Source organism: Jaculus jaculus, chromosome X (genome assembly GCF_020740685.1).
Source record: "Jaculus jaculus isolate mJacJac1 chromosome X, mJacJac1.mat.Y.cur, whole genome shotgun sequence".
Lineage (NCBI taxonomy): Eukaryota > Metazoa > Chordata > Mammalia > Rodentia > Dipodidae > Jaculus > Jaculus jaculus.
In genome coordinates this window covers 107498487-107522973 of record NC_059125.1, presented here as the reverse complement: position 1 = coordinate 107522973, position 24487 = coordinate 107498487, and the positions used below count along the sequence as shown (strand labels likewise).

Sequence of the window (24487 nt, the reverse complement as noted above, 5' to 3'; positions counted from 1 at the left end):
TGTTCAATGCAGATGTGAATACAGAAACATGAGACATGGCCCATCAGTCCTAAATTATAGCTCTTAATCTGTGTGGTGGTTTGATTCAGGTGTCCCCCATAAACTTAAGTGCACATGCATCTGGAGTTCATTTACCTGGTATTATGGAGTATATGAAATGCACAATAGAGAGGGTCATTGAATATTCAACATGGTCTTGTGTTTTGGGAAGGGCCAAGGGCAATGTTTAGCAGGTTTGCATGATTGTCTACATGGAGACCTGACAGAACCTTGAGGATGAACTGTGGGTTGCATTGGAGATGCCACACCAGAATATGGTGGTTAAGGAGAGCTGCCACCCTGGATGAATTTTTCCAGAACTGTGAGTAGCTTAGCTGCAGGCATGGAATTGAAACTCTAGAGACTTGTTTCTTGTTAGAATTATTGGACTTGGAGGTTTGTCACTGGCGAGAATTGTTGGATTTGGAGCTACAGAGTTTTATGTTTTTCTGGTTATTTTAAATCTTATACTGGTTGACTACTTCTTTGCTATGCTCAATGCTATCTTTTGCAGTATTAATATTTATTCTGTGCCATCATGTGTTTTAGGAGGATTTTTTGGTATTATGGCTCAGTTAAAAGGCCCTGGATTATGGGGATGTTTGTACATCATTGGGATTGATAAAACTATGGGGACTTTTAAAGTTGGACTGAATGTATTATATTTTATATCATGTATGGTTATCAGTTTATGGGGATCAGGGGCGACATGTCATTTGATTCAAACTTACATGTCCTGAATGCTAGGTTTCCAGCTAGCAGATATTTAGGAATCAATGCTTCCGGGAGGCAATGTATTGTTGGAGATGGGCTTATGGGCATTATATGATTATAACCCACTTTTTCTTGCTAGTGTTTGGCACACTCTCCTGTTCTTGTTGTCCACCTGATTTTAGCCAGGAAGTGATGTCCACCCTCTGCTCATGCCATCATTTTTCCCTGCCATCGTGGAGCTTCCTCTTGAGCTTGTAAACCAAAACAAACCCTTTTTCCCATATGCTGCTCTTGGTGGGGTGAATTCCGCCAGCAATATGAACCTCACAGCAATGATCTATTTTCCTAAAATGTATTCATTTAACAAGCTTGTTATGTCTAAAATGTAATTAAGAATATAGAACTGCAACAATATGGATTAATTTTTTGTGCTGATATGCGATCTGACCATTATTCATAACATTATTGCTATCAGAAATTTCATTCTTATCTCAAATTAACTTACTTTTAAATGAATTTCTAAAATTAATGTCAATTATAAATTAGGTATTACCTCTATAATGTTAACTACACTGTTCTAGGAAGAGGAATATATCATTTTGGATATTTGCATCACACAATATGTCCTACTTTTCAGTGTGTGTATATCCTGGATGTGATTATAGGTTGTTTAAATCAATGAAAAATGCTTCTTTCAATCAACACATAGTTAATAAATCAGTGATTTAATTGACTTAAGAAACAAGAATACACTAATGAGATAAATGAATATTCAATTGCCTCAATGCCATTAACAAAAGACAGTGCTAAAACTTGACATGACCTTCACTAAACAGAAAAAAGAATCCTGCAAAGCAGAGATACAAAACCAAGAGTAAAAAGATTGTATTCAGTTTGGAAAATGTACCATAAGGTATATACACAAGGGAAAAAAAAGAAAAAACAGCCACAAAGAGCAAGTTACTATAGTGGTATAGAGGCAGGGAAGTGGTTCATGTTACTGGGAAGTTTTGCAGTATAAATGCCACAAAAGCTATATCTTGTAAATTATCTTCACTGATATAATTTTTCAAATATGTGAGAAAATAAATGGAGATAATTTCAAGTATAGTGGCTAAAATTATTAAGAGGATAAAGAAGAAATTTTTGAGGATAACAATGCAAGAATTAGTACTTGTAAATAATATCCATTTAGCACATAGGGAAACTCAAAATAGTTGATGCTTGTATTTCTAGTAAATTATTTGGATATGTTTCATCGTGTTTTTGCAGGATGGCTGTCATTATACTTGGCACTGCGAGCCTTATTTATTGTTTTCCTTCCTAAGAAAAAGGACCACTTTTTGGTCAGCATGGGTTTGAAGGAGCAATTCCTTACATTAAGATAGATTACAGTTTTATACTTTCTGTCAACTGTCTGCTCATTGGAGGCTGTTTCCTTCCCGCAGGACAGTTGACAGTTCTTATCTCTGCTGGGGTCAGAAGTATGAGGATATTGTTTAGCTGCTTCTCCATGGTAGTGCCTCTACAGATGCCAGGCCCAAACAGTCACATATTGGGTTCTGGGCCAGAAGGATGGTCCACCTTGTATGTCCTCTCATGTCATCCACAATCTTGCAAAGGCCAAGCCATCTAGCATTCACTGTGTAGTATATGGGTGGGAATGACATCAGAATAGATAATACTGAGTGCAACTGTACTGAAAGGGACATGATAGGGTGTCAGACCATGTAAAGGGCTAAGTGCCATTGGAAGTGGAGGTACCAGCTGGCTAATGTAATCTAAGACTGCCAGATTTCAGAAAATTCTATTATAGAATTCCCTAGTTCTTGCATCTTTTTGCCACATGAAATCTCTGAGTGCACACATATCAACTTATGTCCAGTGAAGAAAAGTGGGCTTGAGTTTTTCTCTACATTAATAAATTCCAAATTGTCTCCAAATTCTGGAATTTGAAAATGCTTGTATCTCTTTTGGGTTTGGACTTTGTATACAAGCTGTGCATGCCATCCACATACTCTGGGGTGAGGTTGGACAATGTAGTTACCATTGGCAAACCCAACTGAATGACATGGCTGGGAAACTGCAAGCAAATCAGGTCAGTGAGCAATAGAAACCCTTCATCTGTTCCCCAGCCCATCGTTTTGATAAGTGGGGACTCTCTAAAAGCTGAACACATATTTTATTATCTCAATGCAATTATCACAGCCATTTTCACAATAATTCTTCCCATAATATACCGTCATCTGTGGTGACTTTTGGTGGGTGAAAGGTGGTCCCAGATATGGTTCAGTAATGTTAACTAAAGAAATGCAACCAGGAGGAGTAATTCGGTCTACTTCAAATCACATTCCAAATAGTCAACTCAGGAAATACTATTTAACAAGTGGTTACTGGTTGAAAGTGGACTAATCCATGTCCTGAGCTCCATACACCAGGATGACAAGACAGCCATCCACTTTACAAGATATTCTCACTCTTCCAGTGTTGAAAAGGTGCTCTCACATAAACAAATAAGTTTGTTCATTTTTTTTCTTTCTGTCTTCTGATGCCAACACACCTCAAAGTTATATACTCATAATTAATCTTCATGGGAGTATTCTCTTGCAAGAGCATATATGACATGGTTGGGTAGTTGATTATGAAGTTCACAACTGTCTAATGTTGAAGAAGTCAGAGTATGCATGAATATTCTTCAAACATTTGTCATTTCTTTATGATGAGAGCATCAAAATCCTTTCTTCTAGTGTTTTGAAATACACAATATATCATTATCTATAGTCATTCTATTGTGGCTACAACTATCATAACTCACTATACCTTAGTAACCAGTGAATACTGTTTCTTCACTCACTTCAATAACTCTTTGTAACTAATCTATTTCTCAAATTTTATGAGACCAATGTTTTTGATTCCAAATATTAGTGAGTTTATATGGTATTTCTTTTTCCATGCCTGATGTCCTTCACTTAACATGATAATTTCTAGGTCAGCCAGTGTTGCTGCAAAATGACATCATTCATCTTATCAATGAATATTATTTGTTCAGAAATCTGTACCATATTTTCTTTATATAGTTACCAGTTGATGGATGCTTAAGTTGTTTCAATTTCTTATCTATTTTGGATTGTATTGCAATGAACATGCAATTGTCTCTTCTACATATTAATTCCAGTATATTTTGATATACACAAACTCATGGGACTGTGGGATCATGTGTTTGTTAGTTTTATTTTTAACTTTTTGAATATCCTCTATACCATTTTCCACAATGACTATAACTGATTTATTGTGGGAGTTTGAATAAATGGTCCCTCATATTGTCAGTGTTTTATTAGTTTGTAGTTTGGAACTGTAGCCTCTTCACTTAAGGAGGTGTCACTGGGTGGATTTTAAGGTGTGATGGTGGGTTTGAAATTCCAATCTGAAAATATCAAAGTGCCTAGTTCTACCTGGAGTGTGCTGTGTGGCTTTTGGATTTTTGGCTTGTGGGTTCTCTCTCTCTTCCTGGACCTGTGAAAGCAGGGACAGCTTCTTTTGACATTATGAAACTTCCCCTGGATCTGTAAGCTTCAATAAATCGCTTCCACCATAACTGTGCTGGGTCTAGAAGTTCATCTCAAGGACCTGAAACTGTCTACTGCATTTTTATCCCCCTAATAATATTAATGGGTTCTTTTTTTCTTACCTTAGCCAATGCTCTTGTGGTATTTATTTTAATATAATCATTCTAACTGGAGTAGAGTGATTTCTTATTGTGGTTTCTGTTGGCTTTTTTCGATGATTGCTAATATTAAGTAATTTTTCATATACCTGTTGGTGGTCTTATCAAAACATCTTTGTCCATTCCATTGTTTTGAGGTTTTTCTTCTATATTTTCTAGTTATTCATAGTTTTAGGTCTTACATTTATGGTTTTACTACATTTTGAGTTGGTTTTGGTAAGTGCTTAGATGAGTCCTAATTTTTCATTGATTTCTGTAGTGTAAGAGGGTATTAGTGTAATAGAAATGTTTGGCAAAGTACCTTTGACTGAATGGTCTAAGTGACTAACATTAGTATCTCATAACTATGGAGAATTGATGTGTAGAAATTAAAGTGTTAGTAGGGTTTGTTCCTTTTGAGGTTCCCAAGGGAAGAATCCATTACAGATCCATCTCCAGGTCTTGTAAATAGCTATCTTTCCTCTAAGGGTTTTCACATTTCATTTCCTCTATGCGTGTATACCTCTGTGTCAATTTTTATATAAAGAGGCCAGTCAAATGGTAATTAGTACCCACCAAAATCATATCACTTTAATTTGATTGCCTCTATAAAGATATCAGCTCAAAATAAGGTTATAATTGGAAGTATTGCAGGCAGAGGGGTCTTACACATTTGTGCAGAGGACAAAATTCAACTCAGCAAATAATATGAGATAATCACAATTATGCTGCCCTAAATAGTGACCCACAGAATTACAAAGAGTTATTGTTGAGAAATCTCAAACTTATTTTAATTGTATTTTACCTGTCAGATAGATTTCCTGAATAGAATGATGGATTTTACTGCTATTAGAAAGTTTCTCCCATTTTTCATAGTCTTCTCCCTTCAATTTTGGCATTTTCTAAGGTTACTGATACAGTTGGCTATCTTAAAATTGGAACATTCCATGTTCCCTTCATTCATAATGAGAAAACAGGAGACCCAATATATCCTAGAGGTAGATCAGTATTTCTTCTACATGCAACATATTTTCATAAATTGGCAAACTCCTATGTGACAGCATGAAGGTAAATTGTACATCAAATACATTAGGGTCTAATGTTATATTTAGTGTCTTGGGGAGTGTACTATCTGTACTGGTTTGATACAGATGTCTCCTATAAACTTATGTGTTCTTAATACTAGGTCCCCAGGTGGTGGTAATTTGGGAATTGGAGCTTCTTGATGGTGATATATTATTGGAAGCATGTTTATGGGTGTTGTAATCAGCTTCCACTTTCCAGTGTTTGATGCACTCTCCTTCTGCTATTGTCCACCTAATGTTGGCCAGAAGGTGATATACACCCTGTGCTCATGCCATCGTTTTTCCCTGCCACCAGGAAGCTTCCTCTCAAGTCTGTAAACCACAATTAACCCTATCCTCCTACAATCTGCTTTGTGTTGAGTTGTTTTTATGCCAGCAATTTGAAGATGACTGCAATATTATTCTATAATTTGAAGAAAATTAATGTCTTAAAATTGTTTTTTCTGCTGGGTGTTTTGGCTCACGCCTTTAATCCCAGCACTTGGGAGGCAGAAGTAAGAGGATTTCGGTGAGTTCAAGGCCACCCTGAGACTCCATAGTGAATTCCAGGTCAGCCTGGGCTAGAGTGAGACTCTACCTTGAAAAACCAAAAAAAAAAAAATCTTTCATTAGGTACATTGCTTTTGAAGAAAGATGTATTATGAGCAGCTTCATAAATTTGGCAAAATTATATTCTTCAGCTATTTTGCACTGGACACCTATTTTATGTTCAACTATATTCTAGAGTTCATGAGAATACTCACTAAGGGATGTGGTTCCCATCCACAAGGAAATTAGATTAGTTACATATGGTTGTTTCAATATGAAATGTCCTTGATAACCGTGTGTGTGTGTGTGTGTGTGTGTGTGTGTGTAAGATATTAAACCTCATAATTCATCTCAATCTGGTACTGTTTGGGAAATTTGTTGCTGGGGTTGGGCCTTTTTGTGTTATAGCCCAGCCACTCTTGCCAAGCTCAAGTTTATCTTTCTACTTTTTGCCTGTTGACTTGAAGATGTGATGCAAAGCTATCTACTTCTACCATGCATTCCCTCCCATGATGAAGCATCCCCTTGAAATTCTAAGTCAAAAAATACCTGTGGTGGTTTGAGTCAGCTGTTCCCCATAAAATTAGGTGTTCTGAATGCTAAGTTTGATGGAGATTTGGGAATTAAGGCCTCATGGAGGCAGTGTATTGTAGGGGGTAGGCTTATGGGTGTTATAGCCAGTTTCCCCATGCCAGTGTTTATCAGACTCTCCTGTTGTTATTGGCCACCTTGTGTTGACCAGGGAATGATGTCCACCCTCTGCTCATGCCATCATTTTACCTTGCCACTGTGGAGCTTCCTCTTGAGCCTGTAAGCAAAATAAACATCTTTCTCCCAGAAGCTGCTTTTGGTCAGGTGATTTCTATCAGCAATGTGAACCTAACTGCAACAGTAAAATGGTACCAAGGTTTGGGATTGCTGCCAGACACCTGACTGTGTGGCTTTGGCCTTTTGGAGCTGATTTTCAAGAGGGATGTGGAAGGAGTTGAAACCTTGGCTTAAGAGATGACTTGCAGTGCTGTAAGTACAGCTTGATGGACTATTCTTGTCAGAGTTGAAAGACCTGAATGCAACAACAACTATGGACTGTGAGGTTTGGCTTATGAGGATGAGAAGAAGCTTTGTTTGGACTGGGCTACCAGTTTGTGTGAGGCTTGCTGTTATGCCTATGTCCTGAGAAGTTGTGCAGGGTTGTTGCTTTGTGTAGAAATGAACTGGTGTGAGCAGAGGGATATGACACAGAAAAAAAAAAAAAAAACAACTTTGGGTGAACTGTTGCCCATTCAGCTGCAATTGAGAGATTACAACCTTTGAGACTGGGATAGCTGGCCTGCACTGGGGCAACAAGAAGAATGTAAACTCTTTTGGAAGGGCCTGAGTGCTCAAGAAGTGTCCGATTCTTCAAAGTCTGCTTTATTTCCCCATGAATTAACAAATTGGCACCCTACCTGGAATTGTGGAATATAAGAAATACAGGAGAGGGTCATTGAGTTTGCAACACGGTCTTGTGTTTTGGAAATGGCCATGGGCAGTGTGAAGCAGGTTTGCTGGTTGCCTGCATGGAGACTCCATGGGGCCATGAGGATGAACCATGAGTTGCAGTGGAGACCCAGTGGAGATGCAAGGACCATGAGACGGCTGCTAAGGAAAACTGCTGGCCCCAGTGCAGTTTCCCAGTATTGTGAGTAGCCTAGCTGGAGGGGCAGAATTGGAATGCCAGAGACTGGTTGCTGGTTAGAATTATCAAACTTGGAGATTTGTCACTGACTAGAGTTGTTTCACTTAAAACTACAAAGTTTCATGTATGCCCTGATTGTTTTAAATCTTGTATTGCTTGAATATTTCTTTGTTATGCAATGACATCTTTTGCAGTGGGAATGTTTATTCTATGCCATTATGGGTTTGGGGGGATTATTTTGGTATTATGGCTCAGATGAAAGATCTTGAATTATGGGGATGTAAGAACGTCATTGGAATTGATAAAAACTATGGGGACTTTTAAAGTTGGATGAATGCATTGCATTTTAAATCATGTATGGATATCAGTTTATAGGGGGTTAGGGTCAAAATGTGGTGGTTTGAGTCAGGTGTCCCCCATAAACTTAGGTATTCCGAATGCTAGGCTCCTAGCTGATGGAGATTTGGGAATTAAGGCCTCATGGATGCAATGTATTGTTGGGAACAGGCTTATGGGTATTATAGCCAGTTTCCCCATGCCAGTGTTTGACACACTCTCCTGTTGCTATTGTCCACCTCATGTTGACCAGGGGGTGAAGTCCACCCTCTGCTCATGCCATTGTTTTCCCCTGCCATCATGGAGCTTCCCCTTGAGCCCCTCAGCCAAAATAAACCTCTTTTTCCCAGAAGCTGCTCTTGGTTGGGTGATTTCTACCAGCAATGTTAAGCTGACTGCAGCAATACCCATTGCTTTCCTTCCACATGCTGCTTCTGGTTGGTTGTTTTGTCCCAGAAACAAGAAGGTAACTACTACATTAGATTAATAGAGAAGGTAAGCATGTATATAACAAACTTTAACAGAGAGAGAGAAAAGTGCTAGTGTGTAGAAAAGAGAGGTGAAATTAGGAAAAGTTTGCAGCCACATTTTAAGAACTAAACTTTGAAAACAAGAGGTCAAATCTTGGTACTGCAGCTAATAAACAAGGCGAGTTATATGTCTGTGTCAAATGGAAATGTGGTTGCATTAGTTCAGCCATTCAATCAAATGTCCCTAATCCTCCATCAATCTAAATAGAACATAGTCATACCTCTTCTAGGCCAAGTGTACAAGAAAATCTGCCAAGAGAATGGAAACGAAGCTGAAATTACTGCTGTTTCATGAAATTTATGATGCCAAAAATTCCATTTAAGTTAAGCTGCTACTGGAGAAAAAAATGTATTTAATTAAATGTGTAGCAGACCATTCATATTTTCTTTTGTGGGGCACAGAGGGGTTTATCCTGCATTTTCCAATATTGTTGGCAACAGTTCTTCTTGGTCAATGAACCATTTAAAAATAAAAATAAATAAGAAGACAATGATGGTTTTTCTCTTTGAGAGCAGTCAGAAAAGATTCAAAAATCAAGAGGGCTGTGAGAGAAACTTCAATGTGTTTCTATGGTAATCAAGATCAACAGCATGTGCCTATCATAATTATATATTCCAAAGCTGAAATAAAGTTACAACTCCCACTGAAATTCTGTAGCTGTGAAAGAAAGAGGATTAGGATGAATTGTTACTCAGATTACATGAAACATTTTCAATGTAAATGTATAATAAAATTCAGAATAATTTTAAAAGTCCCAATGTATTATAATGCTTTGTCGAGCCAGAACAGAAAGGAGTGGTAAAATTATTTGGCTCAATCACATCAGCTGACCAATCAAGCAAATGAAGTCTAGAGGACAAAAATGACCTAACCATAGCTTCTGCAGCTCACAGAACTCATGATAAAACCCAGATATCTACTTCCCAGTTGGTTGATTTTTTAAAATAAAATACTTATTATTTCTCCTTAACATACAGAAGTAAAGGTGTTAAGTCTTCCCTTGGTAATCACAAAGCTGACTGTTGCTCCATGTTGAAATGCATGCATTCTAAAACTTGACTGCTTGGATTTCAATTTGAGCATCTTCATTTATTAGTTCTGTGTTTTGGAAGTAAATTGTGCTGTGCCTTGTTTGCTCATTTGTGAAATGAACATGGCTGTACCTCTTACTTAAGAGAGTAGTTTCTAACAACAAATGAAGTGAAGTGCATAAAAATGTACTTGAAGCATAATTATATTTGGTTATTTTTAATATTTTAATTACCTAAATGAGCAATTATAATATTTTACTTTGAAAGCATTACCTTCTACCCATGCCTCATCTTGGGAAAATTTAGAAGTCATTTCATTTACCTTTTGGTTTCTCATTCTTCCTTAATGAACACTCTTGCCTCTATCTTTAGACATCCTGTGTCCTGTCTATTTCCCATCATTGCAATGTCCTTGGTTCTATCCACCCCTAGAAGCAATTCCTATGCTCAATCTTGCCAGCCATTTGATCCTCAGTAGAAGTATATGGTCCTTTCCCTCCAGGCTCCACAGATTAATGTCTAAAGTGCTGAAATATAGTTGTTTAATGTGTTGCCCTTCTGAAGGGCATTGCACTCGTAAATGTGATTTCTTCCACATTGCCACTTCAATGATTAGATGAATATATAACTAATGAATTTTAGATGTTATAAAAGGACAGGAGAGAATGGATAGGAGACTAATAATTTCTGACTATTTGTTGCTATTTTAGTTAATATTCGAGCATATATATGTTCATTCTCTTCTATTTCAGAGATAAGAGTACTAAAGAGAAGATACGTTTTTTGTTTAGTTGGTTGCTTGTTTGGGTTCGTGCAGTACTTAGGATTGAAACAAGGCCCTATACATGGTAGGCAAGTACTCTTTGACTGTATTTCATTCCAGCGCCCTTTTAGAACATTTTATTTTGAGATGGAGTCTCACAAATTTGCTTGGTTTAACTTTGAACTCACCACATAGCAAGGGTAGGCCTTTTTGCACTGCTATCCTTCTGCCTTAGTTTCCTGAGTGGCTTGTATTATAGGTCTGCCTCATCATCCCAGGTGACACAGCTAAAAGCATGCAATAAAGACATTGAAAAAATGGTTAGCAAATTCTGTTCTATCTGGCTCCAAAGTCTCTTCTGAGTATTTTTGGTAAAATCTCTTTAATTGGTGCTCTTCTAATCACATTATTTGTAAAAATAGCTCTTTTAAATATCTTAAGATTGGTTCTCTTACCTAGAACCTGTTGAACTTCACTCTGGTTGGCATCACATTTACAAATCTATCTAAAATAATCTTATCTTGAAAACTGAGGTGCAAGCAATGTAACATAATGAATCCCACATGGCAACTTTTGAATATAGTATATATAAAATCCACACATTGAGCCCTCTGTTGATGTACCATGAAATGCAAAAATAAAGCAGAAATAAAATGAGTTTATGCTTGTAACAACCAGTATATTCCTTTGACCACTTATCTCCAAATAGAAGAAAAAGCAAGATGAAGTTTATGCTCAACTGTAATATTAATACTAATAGTCTGCTTAGAAAAAAGGAAAAAGTATTAAGCACAAACATAAAGTCACCATGATTTTGCACCAAATATTGAATACACTAGTTTATAAAGTAAAGGAGCCCAACACATGTGACATAATCTTTAAGAATATGAATTAGCATAAATATGTCATGAGTTTGTCAAACTTTGTTCAGAAAGACTTAAGGTTTTAAATTAGGCAGAAAACATTTTTATCATAATTAACTTTTTGGTGAATCTCCTCATTTCATGTATATAAGAGAAGAAATACCAACTAGAGCATTTATTTTGCTCTACTTTTCTGGAGTGTATCCCTGATGAATGTATACTAGAATCCATATGAATGACATCTGAAAGGGACACACCAAAACTTTGCTTTTATCTCCAGTGTTCATTATGTATTATATGTCAATCAACTTAGCTTCTAGCATAGTCAAAGCTGCCTGCTGAATGTCAGGAATTCTGAGATAGGATGAAGCTCAGATTGTGAAAGGGAAGAAATGTCATTCACATAGGGAAATAACAGCAGTGTCAAGAATGCATAAGCTTAATCATATAGACAATAAGTGCTCTATATAAGGTGAATATTTCTGACAGTTAGTATATCAGGATTGAAGATAGGGCAGTCCTTATGAGTGAGTTTAATGCTTATAATTTAAGTCTTACACAGATGTTTTCTGACTTCCCTCAGGAATGCATAATAATGGAAGTTAACAAAGTCTAATTAAAACTGGTTTGTATATTTGAAAAGATAAGCTCTGTGAAAAATAATTCAATAATTTGTAGATTGAAAGCCCTATTTAAAAGGTATAGCAAGATGGCTCATTGACTAAAGGTGCTTTCTTGAAAAGTCCTCCAGCATGAGTTAAATTTCCAAGCCATCCACATAAGCCATATGCAAAAAGTAGCACAAGAGTCTTATGTTCACCTGTAGCAGTAAGAGGCCGTGACATGCCTGTACACATATGCACATACACATGTGGGCACATGTGAATTTGTGTGCATGTGTATACATGTACCACACACACAAATAAATGAAAAGTTAAAAATAAAGTTCTGATGTTATAAAAGACTATTGAATGTTGAGATACAATATAAGCCACCCTTGGTGGCACACACGTTTAATCCCAGCACTTGGGAGGCAGTGGTGGGAGGATCGCCGTGAGTTCAAGCCCACCCCGAGACTATATAGTGAATTCCAGATCAGCCTGGACTAGAGCAAGACCTTACCTCAACAACCCCCCCCAAAAAAATAAAAAAATACAATATGATTCAAACCAGAATATCCCAAGCAGCACAAAGCCAACTGAAAATGATAATTATTAGCCCACACTCTATCTTGCCAGTACTGCCTAGCAAAATATAATACAGCACCAAGACACCTCATTCTTTAGCTACAATGCAAGTTCATGGGTGAAAATTAGTAAGAGAAGACCCATGAGTCAATGCAAGAGAAAGTTTAAGAGAAAGGAGGAAGAACACATAAGGAGACTACACTAGCCACAGATTATGACTTAAAGCCACAAGTCAAGAAAATGATGTATTAATACCCAAACAAGTAGCCAAAGGTCATGTATCACACAAAGATAAGTTATTAAGATAAACATAACAAAGGATCAAAGCCAAGGAAGTAATAATAGCAGATAAAAGTAGAACATTGAGAAAATAATAAAGTCAGATAAGAGAGTCAAGTTGGCCGACTTTCTAAACTTGGCTATTCCTAGACATGGCCCCAAACTGTTAGAGCCTTAAAACTTTACATACCTGGGAGATTCTGTACTTCATTCTTCCAAGGAGAGTTCCCTACATAGTACTGATATATGATTTGGAGGTTTTAGAATCTTTACTTCATTTCTTTTAAAAAGTTTGCTTGATGGGGAAAGAGAATCTCCAGGGTTAGGCTTTGTTCATGTTGAAAATAACCTTCTCTTCCTACTTAAGATTCTTGTGAAGAACCATGTTCTATAATATAATAGCATTGAAAACAACAGCTATGAGGGTTTTTAAAGGCCTTCTATATTTTTACAGCAAAACAAGATTGGGTATCAAAATGGATACAAGCTTCATGTTTGTGCAAGTGATCTTGCTTGTAGTTCAAATAACTTTCAGGGCTGTCTGTTTCTGAACTCAACTCAAATGTAGGTCAGTTCATTTATGACCTCCTTGATTATTATTCTGCAATTGGCATATTTGGAGATACTTCCACTAGAACACAGCCCTAACAAGTTCATAACACACCAGATGGCTTTGCTGCTGTACTGACTTGATTCTTATACAAAGGCAGACTTTCTAGGAATAATTTCAAAACAGAGTGGCTGAAATGATTGGTTGGAAGATGACATGAGTTTTCTTAAGTAATATTCCAGCACCTAGTCATCTTCATTTATCTTTAATCTATCCTGCCTATTCTTTTTCAGGCAAAAGGGACAAAAACAAAACAAAGTAAACAACATTCAGAAAGGAAGGCATGGGATAAAAACGAGCATCACACTCCCCATCTACCTTCTAGGAGATTACTACAGTAGAAAAATATTTACTTTACTTTCCCCAAATTGGATAAATCCAATAATAGTAATTTAACATAAGTTTTTTTTTTAATTTTTTATTTATTTATTTGAGAGCGACAGACACAGAGAGAAAGACAGATAGAGGGAGAGAGAGAGAGAGAATGGGCGCGCCAGGGCTTCCAGCCTCTGCAAACGAACTCCAGACGCGTGCGCCCCCTTGTGCATCTGGCTAAGGTGGGACCTGGGGAACCAAGCCTCGCACCGGGGTCCTTAGGCTTCACAGGCAAGCGCTTAACCGCTAAGCCATCTCTCCAGCCCTTAACATAAGTTTTTAAAAGTACTTTAACATAACTTTTAAAAGTAAAAATGAATTTTTCCAACACCTCACTAGAATTTTAGTAAGTACTCAGCTAACACAGTTTAACTAACCTTAAATGATCTTGTCTTAAAATAAAGAAAAATGTTTAGAATTTTTCTTGAAATGGCCTTTCATTTTTAGGGGATCTGATTCATGACAGTCAGATGGGCACTTGGCTCCAATGAAAAAAATTATATTTCAAGGGCTAGAGGGATGGCTTAGTAGTTAAGGAGTCTGACTGCAAAGCCAAAGGACCCAGGTTTGATTCCCCAGGACCCACGTTAGCCAGATGCACAAGGGGGCGTATGCGCCTGGAGTTTGTTTGCAGTGGCTGGAGGCCCTGGAGCACCCATATTCTCTCTCTCTCTCTCTCCCACCCTCTTTATATGTCAAGTAAATCAATTAAAATAAAATTTATATTTCACTCTTTACCACAGCTGGGCTCTTGACTTTTATTTTGCTGTTGTTGTTCCTTCTTTCTTTGTATTAGAATATAAAAATTAGGTTTCATTATGCTGTTTTCAAGCAATTTTTTTTCCTTCTTCCATTGCCCCCTTCGGCTTATTCCTTTCTGCTAAACTTAGCCTCCTTTTTGCTGTCATACCACATGTTTCCTTATATCCTTTTCTCCCTTCTCATCACCTCTTGTTTCTCTCTTGTGATCTCCTGTGTTCACTAATAGCCCATGCTTAGTCTCACATCCCAATATTTATAGAAATACAAACATTAAAAGTTAATTATAATGTGAGGATAACTAGCTTTGGTACAATTTTGGTTTAAAAATGTAATACCATTGACTTATATGCATAAAAACACACACACATTTGTATACATGCATGTTTGTAACAGGAAGAATAGTTCACCTAAGACTGCTTGATATATAATTAACCTTGTGGCTTCTTAAATTGTTTTTATCAGGTAATATACTATAGTTTGTCCCTTTCATTCTTTTCTTTTCTTTTCTTTTATATATTTTGATATTGGAATCCCACTATTTTGCCTATTCTGGGATCTAAATCCTGGGCTCATATTACCTTCCCATCTCAGCCTCCCAAGTAGCTGGTTTCCACTGCATCAGGTTTGTTTCATATTTTAGAAAACCATATCGCCATTATGCACCATGCTTTGAGTGAATTACACTCCAGGTATCAACACTTGTTTTACCACTATTCCTTTGGGCTCCCAACACATTCCTATTCAGGAAGACCTAAGTTTTCTTAGAGCATTAACAGATTTATCCGGATACTTATGATCAAAATTCAGTTTATCAGAGTAGGACAATAAAACCATCATTTGCAAACTATTTACATGTTAAAGAATGAGTTTTTCTATTATTTCATACATGACTGCACTGTTTTCAAAATGCTAAATTTCAATGCTTATCTAGTCCAGCACTGAAATATCACCAGTCTGTAGACTATTTTGAGTAGCTTCTGAAAAGGAAAATGCTACCATAGGAAGGAAAAAATAAAGGTCTACACTGGACCCTTAATTGCAATCTGATAGCCAGAGGAGGATACAGAGTATTTCTGGACCCTGAGAAGACATTAGAACTACTTTGTCTATTTTAGACTCTGGCAGAAAGGTTAGCCTCTGAAAGAAAACAGCATGGCCTAGAAGATTTGTTCCTGAGAAACACAGTGAATTTCAGAAAGAAGGTTCTTTCAAAATTTTTAGAATTCTACAAGTATAAGATGCACAAAGTTAGAAACAACTTTTGATGAAGACATAAATACCCATTGTGACTTCCAAAGTAGTTCATTGGAAGAAGAAATACTAGCTATCCAATTTCATTCCTTCTTTTTAAAACTTGAGCAGCTGTTATGAAATCTTAAATCTTAAATATTCTAACACTTTTGGTATATAATATTTCTAGATTCCAAAACCTAAGCATAATAATGTTTAGGTAAAAACTAAACAGAAACATATTTGAAAGAAATCTTTACATCCTGGCATATAAGAAGTATTTTTAAGGAGATTTGATGTCTTGAGTTTGTCTTTCAGAGCTAAATCACAAACCAGCTTCAGGAAGATGATGTTCTTCAATAAGAAAGACATACATTGGAAAGAAAAGATGATTTCTAATCTTAATGATTATGTAATATCCTTCGAGAAACACATTAGTTTTATCACTCCAGATAAACATCTAGTGGGCAAATTTGATTTAGCTTTCATTTAGATTCCCAAAATAGTAAGATTAAGCCACAGGTATTACATAACTCAATCAAGTCTAAAATCTGGAGCTAAGAAAGAGAACAAAATGAAACAGCTTTGCTACTTAGAGTATTCAATCCTAGGCAGAGTATTTCTATTTGGAATATCTTGAATCCAAAGCTAGAGGGATAAAAGGCATAAAAGGTCTCAAGAGAGACTCACAAGTCCCCAATGAATAGATTATTCTATTTCCTTTTTTTTCTCTTTCTTTTTTCTTTTTCCTGCCTTTTTAAAATTTGAGACAAGGTTTCACTCATTATGTAGCCCTAGCTGTTCTTAAACTCACTATGTGAACCAGGATGGCCTCAAACTCACAGTGATCCTAGTACCTTAAAGGATTTCATCAGTGTCAATATTAATTTACATTTTATTAGTTACTTTTCTCATCACTGTGACAAAATATCCCTGACAGAAATGACTAAAGGAAGGGAATCCTTCTGTTGGCTTATGATTTAAGAGAAATTCCCATCCATCATGCTGGGAAGGTATGGCCAAATTCATGGTAGCAGAAACATGACAAATACTGCTTACATCTTGTTGGACCAGGAGACAGAGAAAATAGCCAGAAGTAAGAATCAAGTAGAACTTTCAAATACTAGTGACTTATATACACTAGCTTGGACTCACTTTCCTTAAGTCTTAATAAAATAGCCTCACAAAGTGGAGACCAACCAATCAAAACATCAGCCTGTGAGAGACATTCTAGATTTAAATCATAGCAGCATTAAAAAAGACAGCTGAAAAAACAGCATGAAAATAAAGATAACTTATTTACACTTTTCACTTTTTATTCAGCTGTTTGAAAAGTGAATTTTGTGTGGAGAGTATGTATTGTGAAGTGTACAAAGTGAGTCCATCTATATTAAAAATTTCTCATTACTCAGGCAAAAAATAGCTAAGAAATTGATGTTTAACTGCATAAACTACCTGATCATTCTGTATTTGTGTAAATTCTCACATGAAGATATCACATAATGAGGCTACATATAGGGGCAAAACACATTTTTCATTCTCCGTATTTTTCTGTGAAGACAATAGCTATCTAAAATGGTGTCATTTATAATAAATGTTTTTGTAGAACTTAAGAAGAAAGCCATGATGAATTGTACCTTAAGACACTGCTATCACAAAATATTCCTATCTTATAATTGAGTTCATGAAAATAGCAGGAAGTCTAGGGGTGTATGATTCCCACATAGCCTCCTGTTACTATTATATCTGGCTTGATGTCTTTCCTTCCTCCTATATCTACAAAAATGTACTCAAAACTATTCCCTTTGAAATGATTTAAACAAGGTCAGATATAACTTGGTACACGTTGAGATCCACAATTATTTCTCTTTGACATAATGTGTCATAATTACTGTTTAATTTAATATTATTTAACATCAACTCAACCTTGACCTAAATGACTTCCTTGACATCCTTAACAACAATTTGCAAAAAAAGAATGTCTATAGAGCTTCATTCATTAGTATTTTCTATTAAGTTCTATTTGAAAGAAAAAAACAATAGGAGAATGCTCTAAAGATTTTTAACCACTATCCACAAATACTACTTACTCTTTATGGGGCTACTGCTTTCCAATAACATATTATATTTAGGAATAAATACAAAATTTGTGGTATTTTCAGTAAAGTAAAGATGATGAAATCTTACTAAAAATGGTAGGAGGGCTGGAGGGATGGCTTAGCAGTAAAGATATTTGTCTGCAAACCCAAAGGATTCAGGCTCCATTCCTCTGGGCCCATGTAAGCACAAGGGGGTGCATGTGTCTGCAGTTTTTTATAATGGCTGGAGCGGAGCCCTAGCACACCCATGCTCGCTCGCTCTCTCTTTCTCTCTCTCTCTCTCTCTCTCTCTCTCTCTCTCTCTCTCTCTCTCTCTCCCTCTCTTTCTCTCTCCCTCTCTTTCTCTCTGTTTCTGTCAAATAAATAAATAGAATTTTTTTTAAAAAATGGTAGTTATTTCAAGATGTTTATGATATAACATTAAGTCAAGTATGAGATACTTGTAAACATGCCCACAATATAAAGCCAATTGGCTTATACATTATTTTATAGTTAATGAACAAAAATATATTAAATTCTCATAACCACTAATCAGATACACTGTGAAGCCAATATCAGCCCTAACTTTTCCTGAGACATTTATAGAATCTGATGTCCAAAGAACTTACATGGTCACTCAACTGATAAATGATACATCTGTAACATTACTCAATTCCAGAAATAATAACTATGCGTTAAGTAATTACAAAGTGGTATCCTTGTGCAATTCTGGCATTAACTCAGCACTTATTAGTTCACTCTGATTAAAAATGTCTAAATGAGAAGTAATTAAGCTACAGAAAGCTCAACTTAGAGCAACTTTTGTAACTTCCAACCAATGTACACACATATACTTTATTAATCTAAACTCTCAAACCTCAAACAACAGACTTGCCATGATGGTAGTCAGATTTCCATTCCTGTGACAAGGTATTTGAGGTAAAAGAAAAAAGGTTTACTTTGGTTGGTAGTTTCAGAGGCTGATAGTAGGAATGCATGGCAGAGGAAACTGCTCACTTTCTGGTGCCAAGGAAGTATAGAGACTGGAAGAAACACAAACCCTACTGACCTAGATTATAGAACCCAACTCCAAAAGGTTCCATGACCACCCATAGTGCTGTGAACTATGTACTAAACCTTATATAGAGAGGCCTTTGGGCAACATTTTAGATCCTAACTATAGCACCAACTTTTTTTTCCATGTTTCTGTGAGTACCTTATAAATGTGGATTTTTTTTTTTTTCAGTATTGAATTCCCCCATTGGAGCCCCAAACTGCCTACAATGGAAAGCTGCCTAACTCATGAATCACAATTTGCTCAAATAAGCTCTATAATTTTAGTGAACCTAAATTTATCTGTTTATACATTTAGCCTAATATTTGGGTCTTTGTTCTGCAGTCATGAAATGCAACAAAATGAAATTGAGCTGTGAAAAACCAAGCGCACCAACTAAAATAATATAATTTTTCTTAATATGAGTGACTTAAAACAATGATATTTTGTCCTTTGCCTGTCCACTGCCTTCAGCAAATTCTGCACAACGTTAGCACTAAACCTCACAGATTTTTTTTTCTTTCTGCACCCATTTATTGGATCCATTTATTCTGGATCCTTTATTACTAATGGAAGAACTCAGCCAAAAAAAAAAAAAAAAAAAAAAAAAAAAAAGCTTTCCATTAAAATTGCTGGATTCAACTAAGAAAGAGGTAGCTCTCCCCTCCTAAACTTCAAATAAAGAATACATTGCCATCTCTATCTACCTATTAATGTCCAAACCAGAAATAAATGAAGAAAGCATCAGGCTGCTTTTTCCTTTTCCCTTACTGCTAGCTTATAGCTTGTGTAAAATCTGCTCTTGTCCTGCTATGGTTCATTTCAAATCAGGAAAAATGTTTCCATAGCAACCAATTTACCAACTCAGTTGATTGACTTTCCTCAGTTTTTTTTTTCCTGAATACTCAATTAACATGGATTGTTTCACTCATTAGAAGTCTGTGTTTCTGCTCCTACTGTGTGAAGGGCACCTAACTCATCAAGGCAATTGTCAGAAATCCATTCATCAGAAAACTGCTAAGTTGGCAATAAAGCAGTAAAAATGTGAAACACACACAAATGTTTATGTATTATGTAGTTTTAGATTTTAAGATAGTATCTGTGGCCATAAAAATACACACATTATATATTGTTAAAGTTATAAGGTATCTTTGGTTTGGGGTATTGTACCCTGGAGATATGCATTTATGGACTTTGGTTGGCATTCGTTTTCTACTTTCATATGCAGGTGATGAGGAAGGAGGCTGGCTCAAATAATTTAAGAATAATTCCTTTTTGAATATAGAACAAAAGAATTGCTAATAATTTAGTTGAGTTCAGCTTTCTTTTCAGTGCACAATATAGTCTAGTTCATTCATTATAGAGAGGAATTGTTACAGGGACATAGATGAGGGAAAACTCTTGTGCAGACATAGTCATTATGCAGAATGTATTATAACCACAGCAACAAGCTTTGTTCAAATGATAATAGTAATTATTATTTTAGAAATTCTTTTCAGTTTCACAACATTTTGTACTTTGGAAGTGCCCTCTGAGGTCTTGTAATATCACATAACTCTTCCAAATCTTGTAGGTTATAGGAACAAGCTCCTGAAAGATTACATTTCAATGGCTTATTTAAGGACCTTAGAGGAAAAAAAAAATATAAGCTTTTCCCTTGAGAGAGTGGGCTGTATTTATGTCACTGCTAATGAATGGAATCCATCCCTAACTTTAACACCTTTAATTTGGGTGAGAAGATTGGTGAGTGAGAAAGAAAATTAAGTATAAAGGTAGGAGCAACAACCTGCACTATGCTGAGAGATGTAGTGATTTAGATTATAAGTCTCTCCCATGCTCGCTGCCTGTTGGATCTCGTTGCATGCAGAAAAACCATACATCTGGCCCATATTATACAGTCAAATTTTTTGCTTTTGCATTTTATTTCTCTCTATGTTTTGAGACACTGTCCTTCATGTCTTGAGTCCCAAACAGAAATTATATATCTCATTCCTTTTACTGCTCAAAATCATCTTTGCTGCATTCTTTTTTAATTCAATTAATTAAGTTATTTGTGAGGAGAGAGGAAGAGAGAGAGAGAATGGGGATGCCAGTGCCTGTAGCCACTGTAAATTCCAGATGCCTGAGCCATCATGTGCATCTGGCTTATGTAGGTTCTGGGGAATCGAACCTGGGTGGGTCTGTAGACTTTGTTAACAAGGACCTTAACTGCTAAGCCATATTTCCAGCCCCCTGCCACATTCTTTTTATTTTTTTTTTAAATTTCTCTCTCTTTTTTTCTCTGTGTGTACACATGCCACTGTGCACATGTGTGCACGTGGGTATACATGTACCACTGTACACATTTGGAGGTCAGATGACAATTTTTGTTGTAGATCCTTGCCTTCTGCTTTTGTTTGAGGTAGAATGTGTTTGTTGTTTACCCATGAAGCCATCTAATCAGCCACACCTTAGCTATATTCTTTAATGGGGATAGTATTTTAAAATACAAATCCCATTTTTTTCTCCCATGTCTATTCAAAATTCAACTTACAACCTTAGGAATATGTTTAGGTAACATATGCCTAGATACCTGCAAGTATTAAATGAAGTCCATTAGGCCTGTCTTATATGATTCATTTGTTTGCAGCAGTTGTCAAATTAGCAAAGGCTATTAGATGACATCAATGCTTGAAGATATCTTAGAAAGCATCCAAAATAGACCCACACTTTAGAGGCTCACTGATATTCATGCTCATCCAAATTCACAACAGGGGAATACAACCTATATTTCACATTTCAATTTCAGTATGATTTTCCTGAAATTCTGTTAAGTACCTGGAAAGGCAAAAATGCAAATATGAAAATCAGTATTTGAGTTATGCCTCAAATAGAGAAAGGTACACCACTAGAGAGTAATTAGTAGACCAAGGGATTGCAAACTAGCCAGTGTCCTTAATAAATTAAAAGCTAGCACTTCTGAGAGAATACTGAAATAAACTTGCACACAAAGAAAAGGTTCCCTCAGACACATTTTTTTCTCTTGAGAATGTTACTATTTCACATTGTCTTCTCCAAGCTGGCCACCAAGTATTGGTGGTTAATGGAGAGGTCACTTTACTTCTATCACCATGGTAGGACAGGTGCTAGATAACAAAGAATTTATCTTAATTTTCTGCCATGCAGTTGAAACATGGATTTTATTTTTATATGATGAATAAATATGTATGGACCTCAAAGAGCAAATTAACTACACAAAGCCAAGATATCCATTTTCATGTGGCCATTTATCCCTGTCTAGATTCAAACCAAGCTCCAAAAATGCCTCTGTATGATCACTATTAGCTGGAAAAGTCCTCAGTTTGGCAAGGAATCAAATGCACAGAATATTTAAGAAGAACAATAGTTTCCCTGTTGTTTAACACAATTGAAGTTTTAGGTTCCTATAAGATGATTTGTCTTTTCCCCAAAATGCTTAACATTAGAAATTTGATTTTATTTAAGAGAAATGAATCTCCTGTCCAGTTCCAATATTCTTAATAGAATTAAGCAGAGGTCTTAGTTGGGACTATCTCACAGATTTTTCCCTCTCTGTGTGTAGTACTCCTTTTTTACTTCTCCACCAATGTTGATCTCAAATTTGCTCTCCACTAAACTTTCAGTTATCTTTTAGAGAGCAAAAATGTATACCTGGGGATGCAAGACATGTGTGGTAACTACACACATTTGTTAAGGTAACGGTGTAGGTTGTTGATTTTGGAGGTTGCAGTCATTCTGGAAAGACAGGACTTGATTGTATTGTTAAAACAATCATTATTTATTCAATGCTTTTAAGCAGAGACATACTATCTATATTTGATAAAACTAAATCTTGTGTGCTAAGGGTATAGCTTACAGTTAGAAACCTTGCTAGCATGCTGTATGCCCCAGATTAAATGTTTAGCAATGAAATTAATTAACTAACTTACTAATTACATCGCACAGGTGCCATGTATAAGGAAATGGGCAAAGAAGAATGTGCAAGTCTGTTGTGAGACAAAGATTAATTAAATCAAGAATACCTAAGTGAAATGCTAAATGTTTATTATAACTCCACTTCATATTTCACCTAGTGGTGTATACCTGTAATCCTAGTTATTGAAGAGGCTAAGGCAGGAGAATCATGAGTTCAAGGCCTGCCTGGGCTACATAGGCAGTTCAAGGTCAACCTGAGTAATTTGATGAGATTGTTTCAATATTGAAAAACATAAAGAGCAGGGTCCTAGGACTATAGCTCAGAGGTAGAGTACTTGCTTCTGGATCCCAGGTATATTTCCTTCTAACAGTCTCCTCAAGTTATTATAATAATTTCTCAATTTTGATAACTATATGAGTAATGACTTAATATTATGAATGGAAAATGAAATTTTATTCAGAAAGTATAATCATGATAGAATAAATTATTATATCCAATTTATATATTGACAATGAGGAAAGAGACAGAATGGAAAGAACATAAGAATAGGATTTCAGAGACTTACCTCTCATTTTTGACTCAGTACTTATTAGCTCTGTGACTGTGGGACATATTTCTATCTCACTCTGAACACTGTAAGGTGCAAAATGAATAGGTTACACTTCATCTTTGTTCCCAGATTTATTGTGCAGGTGTTATAGGTATGACATACTTTCCACAAAATGGTGTCATATAGCCAACTAATGTTGAAAAATCTTGACCAGAAAAATAAAAACTGAATGAAAAAGTTCATTTGCAGGGTAACACTTTAGAGCACCTACTATGTTTGAGTGTACCTTGAAAAACCTATCAAAACACTTTCCTTTGAGGAGTATCTTACTGAATTAAGAAACTAAGAAAAACTAGGGTAAGTGGTTTTTATGACATTTTTTTCTAACTACAAAGTTATTTAAGTCATGCTATAGTTTGAATTCATCACCTCAAATTTCATGTTATGCAAAAAAACATGTTTTATTTAGTTTGTCTAGTTTTTTCTTTATTTTTTTCTGTAGTGGTGATTGTTCATACTAGTCAATTGCTGTATTTCAGAGCTGTAACTATAGCCATCTCCAAAAGTCATATCTTTTTTTTAAAATTTATTTTTTTATTTTTTTATTTGAGAGCGACAGACACAGAGAGAAAGACAGATAGAGGGAGAGAGAGAGAATGGGCGCGCCAGGGCTTCCAGCCTCTGCAAACGAACTCCAGACGCGTGCGCCCCCTTGTGCATCTGGCTAACGTGGGACCTGGGGAACCGAGCCTCGAACCGGGGTCCTTAGGCTTCACAGGCGAGCGCTTAACCGCTAAGCCATCTCTCCAGCCCCAAAAGTCATATCTTAATGTTACCTTTATTTTAATGAATTCTGGACCCCTTATACAATGCTGATCCCAAAAGATTATAATGGAACTGAAAATTTATATGAGTTCATGATGTTATAACATTACATCATAGAGTAATGAATTATTTACACATTTGTGGTAATGCTGGTATATAAACTAAACTGTCTGTATATTTTTTGGAAAAATTATTTATTTATTTATTAGACAGCAACAGAGAAAGAGGCAGATAGAGAGAAATAGAGAGAATCGGTATGCCAGGGCCTCCAGCCACTGCAAACGAACCCCAGACGTGTGCGCCCCTTTGTGCATATGGCTAATGTGGGTCCT

At 36.1% G+C, this 24487-nt stretch overlaps 1 pseudogene; it reads right to left on the bottom strand.

The window, feature by feature from the left end:
• Nucleotides 1-2142: 2142 nt before the first annotated feature.
• The window catches only part of LOC101602115, a 32744-nt pseudogene continuing 10399 nt past the window's right edge, over nt 2143-24487 (bottom strand).